This window comes from Rhinopithecus roxellana, chromosome 7, assembly GCF_007565055.1.
Source record: "Rhinopithecus roxellana isolate Shanxi Qingling chromosome 7, ASM756505v1, whole genome shotgun sequence".
NCBI classification, from domain to species: domain Eukaryota; kingdom Metazoa; phylum Chordata; class Mammalia; order Primates; family Cercopithecidae; genus Rhinopithecus; species Rhinopithecus roxellana.
In genome coordinates, this window is record NC_044555.1 from 57337323 (window position 1) to 57345424 (window position 8102).

The following is an 8102-nucleotide window of genomic DNA, read 5'->3' on the forward strand; positions in this document are numbered from 1 at the left end:
CGGCGGGGCACACAAGAAGGCTGGGCCTGAGGCGCTCCCTCCACCGCCTGCAGGCTCCCGCCCTGGGGGCGGTGGGCTGGAACAGGCGTGTTCTTTCGTGTTTCTGCATCCCCGGGTCTGACTCACAGGGAGACCAGCCGGAGTGGGGGCCCCAGGGCCAGGGTGGGGGCGGTCTCACACTGTGAGGCCCCGTGCCCACCTTCTCCAGCAGCAGGACCCTGGCAGAGGGCCTCCCCACAGGCCCGGGGCCCATCCCACCACGGGAGGGCGGGAGGGCGCTCCTCAGCGGGTGTCAGCTGCCCTGGGGCTGCACACACAAGGCAGAGGCAGCCCAGCCGCAATGAGAGGGGAGCATCCGGCCGCCCCAGGGAGGAGCTACAATGCTGGGGGGAAAGGCCTCAGGCACAGGGACACGGAAGCAGCCTGGCCATGTGGCTGTGCGAGAGGGGTGAGTGCTTCTCTCTTCCACCCCACCCTCTGCCTCCCTCCCGAGGTGGTGGGGGGCGGTCTGTCAACTGGGAGGCAGGCAGGCCAATCCGCTGGCCCAGCTGCAGCACAGAGGCCCACTAAAGGCTAGAGCGGCCCAAGTGGCTTCTGAAGGGGAGGGGAATGCTGGGAGGCGGTGGGGGCTGGAACGGTGGGGGCTGGAACGTGAAGCTGCAGAGGTCAGAAGGGCCTAGGGGCAGAGAGGGAGAGAGAGGGTGGGAAGGAGAAGCAAGTGCCACACTCCCCTGCCTGCAGGTGGGCCCCATGGTGACTTGGGCCCCCAGCAGGCCTAGTGACAAAAGGCCTCCCAGGGCTCTTGGATAAGCCTGCTCAGGGGTCGGGGGGCGGGGGGTCAAGGAGACCTTGGGGAGGTGGGGGAGGCCTGCTTCTCTCATTTGTTACCAAGGAGGGGCCCCAGGCTTGAACGAGCCCTTGCCCCAGGAGACAGGCACGTGGTGAGTGGGGCTGGTGGGCCAGTGTCTTCACAGACATCTCAGGGTGGGGTCAGCCCCGGTGCCAGCCACCGGACACACAGAGAGGTAGGGGCCAATGCCCACACTATCCAGGAGCCCACAGTCTCCCAGAGGAGATGCAAGGGAGGGCTCACCATCACCCTGAAGGTCTAAAGGCGCTGAAACAGACTGGACCCAATTAACTCTCAAATCTTCCCTCCAGAACAAAGGCCCCACTGAGCAGAAACTTCTGGGAATAGAAGACAAGTAAAGCAAGACAGGCACAATAGGGGCAAAGAGAAGAGAAAGTCCAAATCACAGTGGAGAGGGAGAACAAACGGAGAACGTATAATAGAAAGTAAGCAGACAGATGCTCACAGTTCTCACAGTCACCAGAAGAGAGTGCCCTTCATACGTGAAATCAGAAAACCTAGCCTCTCCCACCCTTCCACAAGTGCAGAAGGACGAATCTCATGGGAAAACCAGTTGACAAGAGGATCAAAGACAAATCCCGTACCAAGTTACTAAAAGAAAGAAGAGAATAAGGAGCGGAATAACATCCCTCCAGGTGAAAAAAGCATCCCGGAAAGACGTGCACAGAACAGGTGAAACTGTAATCCTTTGTTTTAAAGCAAGCTACGGACCTTAAGAAAATGATTCAACACATGAAAGAGAAACGTAAATCAGAATGTTAAAAAGCAACTCAGAAATGAGGCGAGAGGCTCAGGAAAGCATGGTAAATTTGAAAAGGCCTGGGAAAGAATTATAAATAAAAGATTCTCTAAATGTTCACACATTAAGACCCTTTCATAAAAGGCCCCCAAGAATGAATACCTACGGCATATAACGCCCTAAATAGAAAAAGAAAAGAAGGGCGTATGTTTAAATGAAAAGATGAATGAATAAAGAGATGAAGAAGATTTGAGAGAAAAATGACAAATACACAAGGCAGGCAACATGAATCTAGCATGCATGTAATAGGAGTCCCCAAAGACAAAAACCAAAGCAACAGAAAAGAGGAAGGGCTAAAATGTGTAATTCAGAATAAATAAATGAATAAATAAAAACACCTTCCTGGGGAAAAAAGGATGAAAGCCCAGACTGAAGGAGCACACCATGTACGTGGGGAAACCAGCCCAGAACAAGCAAAACCAAAACATGTTCTCACACAATGATTGAAATGTAAAGAAAAAAAAGTCTCTGGACAGTCAGCCACAGAGAATATGTGTATAATAGAAAGAAAGTTAGATTATCCTCAAAGTGGTCATCAGAAAGCCTTCTGCTAGAAGAAAATGTAAGATAATAAAGAAAAAAATCTGAGCAAAGGATTTTGTACCCAACCAAGCTGACTTTCAAAGTGTAAGTTCCGCAAGTTCTCACCGATGTGCAAAAACTTGAAGAACAGTGCTGCAATAGCTCCATTCTTAGGAATCTACTAGAGCAAAATGACTGGAGGGGCATCAGTGAAAACTGGCGGTGAGTATGAAATACGTGTTTCCATGCGGGATTAAAGAGGACTGAAGGCCACAAGGGGGCGAGGGGAAACTTTAGCGGCGATCCGTACCTCAGCCAGGCTCCATACAGTGCAGCTGGACAATGAAAGGGGATAGGGAAAGAGCAGATGCACCTTTTTCATTTTTTTTTCAATCTCTCCTCTGTAATCACATTCATGAAAGGCTGGTTTTGATACTTTTTTAAATTGACGCATCATAATTGAACATTATTATGGGGCACAGAGTGATGTTTCAATACATATGACTTATAGTAGTGATTAGATCAGGGTCATTAGCATACCGGTCATCTCAAGCATGTATCATTTCTTTGTGTTGGGAACATTCCATGTCCTCCTTCTGACTATTTGAAACTCTCCATCACTGTTGACTACAGTCATCCTACAGTCCTGTAGAGCACTAGAACTTTCTCATCCTATCTGGCTCTAATTTTGTATTCTTTAACGAATGTCTCCCTATCTCCCACTTCCCTCTACCCTTCCCAGCCCCGAGTACTCTCTGTTCTACTCTTTACTTCTAGGACATCAACTTTTTTAGCTTCCACAAATGAGTGAGCACATGTGGGGTGTATTCTTTCTGCTCCCGGCTTATTTCACGTAACATAGTGTCCTCCAGGTCTGTTGACAAGTTCCCACAGATGATAGGATCTCTTTCTTTTTATGGCAGGATAGTACTCCATTGTGTGTAAGTACCACATTTTCTTCAGCCCTTCATCTGATCTTGGCTATTGTGAACAGTGCTGCAACCAACACGGGAGTGCAGATATCTCTTCAATATATTGATCTCCATTCCTTTGGATATGTACCCAGTGGCGGGATTGCTGGTCATTCTATTTTTAGTTTTTGGTTTTTTGAGGAACCTCCGTACTGTTCTCCATAGCAGCCATACTAATTTACATTCCACCAACAGTGTACCAAGGTTCCCCTTTCTCAACAGCCTCGCCGGCGTCTGTTATTGCCTGTCTTTTTGATACGAGCCATTTTAGCTGGGATGAGCTATCACCATGTGGTTTTGATCCACATTTCCCTGATGATTAGTGACGCTGGGCATTTTTCCATATATTTGTGGGCCATCTGTGTGTCTTCTTTGGAGAAATGTATGTTCAGATCATTCGCCTATTGTTAAATCAGATTGTTTTGTTGTTTTGTTGTTGTTTTTCGCTGTTGAAATATTTGCGTTATTCATATAGTCTGGATATGAATCCCCTGTCAGATGAGTAGTTTACAAATAGTTTCTCCCATTTTATGGGTTGTCTCTTCATTCTGTTGATTATTTCCTTTGCTGTGCAGAAGCTTTTTAGTTTGATGCGCTCCCAGTTGTTTATTTTTGCTTTGGTGGCCTGTGCTTTTGTGTTTTCATTCATACAATCTTTACCCAGAGCAAAGTCCTGAAGCGTTTACCCTATGTTTTCTCCTAAGAGTTTTAGAGTTTCAGGTCTTACATTTTGTTGTTCTGAGAATGTTTTGTGTATAGTGTGGGGTACCACAAATGAGTATGTTGTATTCTGATGCATATATAAGCATATGTAAAATAGATAAACTCACCCTATAGTCTTGAACATTGTTGGAATTATCATCTCCATAGATTAGGAGACATTTTATCTTTAATGTGCACGTGTGCATGGGTGTGTGTCTGTGTATAATTCCCAGCGCTGAACCCTGAAGAGGTCTAGAAATAATGATCAAATCAGCAGCAGCCAGCCTCCATGGCATCCAGATTGTCCCTGAAATTCCACACACTGTGTGTGTGTCTGTGTGTGTGCATGTCTGTGTGCATGCGTGTGTCTGTGTGCATGTGTGTGTGTCTGTCTGTCTGTCTCTGAGTCTGTGTGCATGTGTGTGTCTGTGTGCATGTGTGTGTGTGTGCATTGTGTGTGTGCATGTGTGTGTGTGCATTGTGTGTGTGCATGTGTGTCTGTGTGTGTGTGCATGTATGTGTGTGCGTCGTGTGTGTGCATGTTGTGTGTGTGCGTTGTGTGTGTGCGTGTGTGTCTGTGTGTGTGCATGTATGTGTGTGCGTTGTGTGTGTACATGTGTGTGTGTGTGCATTGTGTGTGTGCATGTATGTGCCTGTGTGTGTGTGTGTGTGTGTACATGTGTGTGTGTTGAAATCACCAGGAATTAGAATAGGAGTAGCACAGAGATAGCAAGCAGGAGCTAAGATCATCAAGAAACCATGGCAAGTAACCCAGGCTTCGTTACTCAACATTAACATCACTGGGAGTGGCCGATGCCGTGGGAAGACTTTCAAAACTGGGCTTTGTGTTTTCATTTCGGGGAGGAGGAAGGGAGAACCACCTGGAGCCTGCAATGAGGAGCATGGACAGGACCTATCCCACCTCCGGGGCCTGTCAGAATAAGTCACATGAAGAGTTTGCACTTGTTTGTAGGTGCAAAGTGATCCCAAGCTTGAAACTATTTTTTTTTCACAAAGCATCGGTCCACAATCATCTTTCCTTCCAGCGAGGCAGCAGCCTAACTGGTCGCCTCAGCACTGCTCCGTCACCACGCCCTTTTCTTGTCTTCAGCCTTAACGTTAGCCTATGGGGTCGAGTTTGGTACGTGACCAGGGCAATCCTCCACTTCCTGACATGACTGATGTAAAGGTCGAATGCTGGGTTTCACTTCATTTCAACTGGAAAACCACCACCTTTGCCCAAAAGCCATCCTTGATGCTGCCGCCCAAAGGTGGACGGAAATCGTGTGATCCGTGAGAGTATGGCGGGTTTCCCATCATTTCCTTTGAGAAACACAAAGATCATTCAGGGTCCCGAAAGTGTCGTAGGGGTGGTCGGTAGAATAATGTTCCCCACCCACCCTCAAAAGTGTCTATGTCCGATGCCTGTTACCTGATGTAGCAAAAGAGGCTTTGCAGGTGTGATTAAATTAAAGATCTCGAGATGGTGCTTCTCCTGGAGCATCCAGGTGGCCCAGAATCATCATGAGGGTCCTCAAGTGGTGAAGAGGGAGGCAGAAAGCTCAGAGTCAGATATGTGACCACAAAAGCACAGGTTGGAATGACGAGGCCGTGGGCCAAGGACTACAGCAGGAATCTAGAAACTGGGAAAGGCAAGGAACAGAGTCTCCTCCAGGGCCTCCAGAAGGAACGCAGCCCTGCCCATAACTTGATGGTGGCCCAGTGAGACCCATGTGGGACTCTGGCCTCAAGAACTGTAAGATTTTACGTTGGTGTCATCTTAAGACACTCTATCTGTGGCAATTTGTGACAGTAGTGACAGAAAACTAATACAGGGTCTGTTCAGAGAAGTGATTATTGATCTTCTACTTATCTCAAGAGGTATCGGGATTCTGAGGGCAGAACCAAATCCATGGTCCCGGCCCCTCCCTGGCACCCGGCACAGGGTCTTCCACGTTACCAGCCCGGATCAAGTGCTGAGAGTATTCTAATTAAGGTAAGTGGAGATTACATTAGAATAAAGCGATAGCTATCAATGGGAAACATTCCTCTGTTTTCCCTAGATGTGTTGTATTGTCATTATGATGATGATTACTATATACTGCCTTGTGGACTTACCTCTCATATCACAACCTACCTTTGAGAATGTGATTTAATTTCCTTTATGTCCATCTTACATCCCCAGTGAATTGCTCGCTACTCCCTGGGTGGGGAAAGAATTCTTAGCTGGACTTCTCAGCACCTCGCAGGACAGACACATCCTGCTCCGTAAGCTCCTGTACAGGCTTCCCGGGGCTGCAAAAACAAAGTACCGAAACCTGGGGGACCCCACAGAAACAGATGGTCTCGCCGTTGCGGATGCCGGAAGCCTGAGGTCCAGGTGATGGCAGGGTGGATCCCTTCCGGGGGAATGTGAGGGCAGCATGTGCCCCAGGCCTCTCTCCTTGGCTGGTAGGTGGCCATCTTCTCCCTGTGTCTCTTCGCATCATCGTCCCTCTTTCTGTGTCTGTGTCCAAATGTCCCCTTTTTCTCAGGACGCCAGTCATATTGGATCGGGGCCCACCCTAACGGCTTCGTCTTAATTAGTTACACTGGCAGTGACCCTATTTCCAAATAAGGCCACATTCTGAGATCCTGGGGATTAGGACTCCAGCATATTTTTTGCAGGGCAGGGTGTGTGTGTGTGTGTGTGTAGGGGGGTTGCACAATTACACCCACAACAGCCTCCAAACAGTTGTTGATTGCAGTCACTACATCAGCCGTGCAGGGATATAATTATTGCCTCCCATATTGGAAATCCAGTCTAATTCCCAAACAATGCATTTCCTTTTCCTGGAACATGGGTCATGTTGAGGGAAAAAGGGAATCCTCACCAAATCCCACACCCCCCACCCTCCCGCCGCCACACACACACACACACACACATTGTGCAGGGGCTCAAGGAATGGCTGGCAAATAAATGAATGAAGTCTGTCATGTTCAAACAGTGGTGACTGCACACCCACGGTCACTGAGGGGCTGAGATGTGAGAAGCTTATCAGGCTGTCGGGCCCTGAGAGTTGAGCAGCTGTGGCTCTGACACAAGGCCAGGCCTTGGGGCAGATGAGAGGGACCCCAAGCCCGGGCCTGACGGAGGCGTCCCTTAGCCCAGCACGTCCTCAGCCTTGGGGATCATGAACCCCTTTGAGAACCGGAAGGGGGCAAGGGCCCTTCCGTGGAAACAGACATGTATGCACAAGACCCCCAGAAGGGTGCCTTCTCTGGCCAGGCAGTCACAGGCACCCTGGCCCCATCTGTGGTCCCAGCTGGCGCCTGACTTCCGAAGGTAAGCTCTATGTTATTTCCATGATGATACTTCGTCATTGTACTAGGACCTGGGGAAGAATCGGAGCAAAACAATCAATGACTTTGTCTAGTAAAATAATTTTATTTTCTATTTCAAAGTTGGGGAGAGATTTGGTTTGTTTTCTGTTTTTTGGGTTTTTTTTGTTTGTTTGTTTATTTGTTTTTGAAGCAAGCAAATACTGTGATGGCTCCTCAAAAAATGAAACATAAAATTACCCAGCAACCCCACTTCTGGGTAATACCCCCCAAAATTGAAAGCAGAGTCAATGGGGTATTTGAGCATCCATACTGACAGCATTAATTATTTGTATTATTATTATCATTATTATTATTATTTGAGACAAGCTCTCACTCTGTTGCCCAGGCCCAAGTGCAGTGGTGTGGTCCTGGCTCATTGCAGCCTCCACCTCCTGGGCTCAGGTGATCCTCCTGCCTCAGCCTCTCAAGTAGCTGGGACTACAGGCATGCGTCACCACACCCAGCTACCCTTTTTATTTTTTGTGGAGAGGACATCTCAGCATGTTGCCCAGGCTGGTCTCGATCTCCTGGACTCAAGGGATCCTCCCACCTCAGCCTCCCAAGGTGCTGGGATGAGAGGCGTGAGCCACCGCACCTGGCCGATAGCAGCACTATCCACAGCAGCCAAAAGGTGAAAGCAGCCCAAGCGCCCATTCATGGATGGATATGCAGATGCGGTCCACGCGCGCGACAGAATAGGATTCAGCCTTCGAAAGGGAGGAAATTCTGAGCCGAGCTACAAGATGGATGACCCTTGAGGACATTATGCCAAGTGAAGTGGGCCAGATACAAAAAGACAAATACTGTAAGATTCCACTTCCATGAGGCCCTTAGAGTAGTCAAATTCATAGAGACAGGAAGTAGAATGGTGGTT

At 48.5% G+C, this 8102-nt stretch overlaps 1 long non-coding RNA gene across 1 annotated transcript; it reads left to right on the plus strand.

Annotated features, from left to right (window-relative positions):
• Window positions 1-319: 319 nt before the first annotated feature.
• LOC115898576 lies at window positions 320-7610 on the plus strand. Its single transcript, XR_004058268.1, has 4 exons — window positions 320-448; window positions 1162-2414; window positions 5745-5861; window positions 6051-7610. It is a non-coding gene; the product is annotated as an uncharacterized LOC115898576 (long non-coding RNA).
• The last annotated feature ends 492 nt before the right edge of the window (window positions 7611-8102 follow it).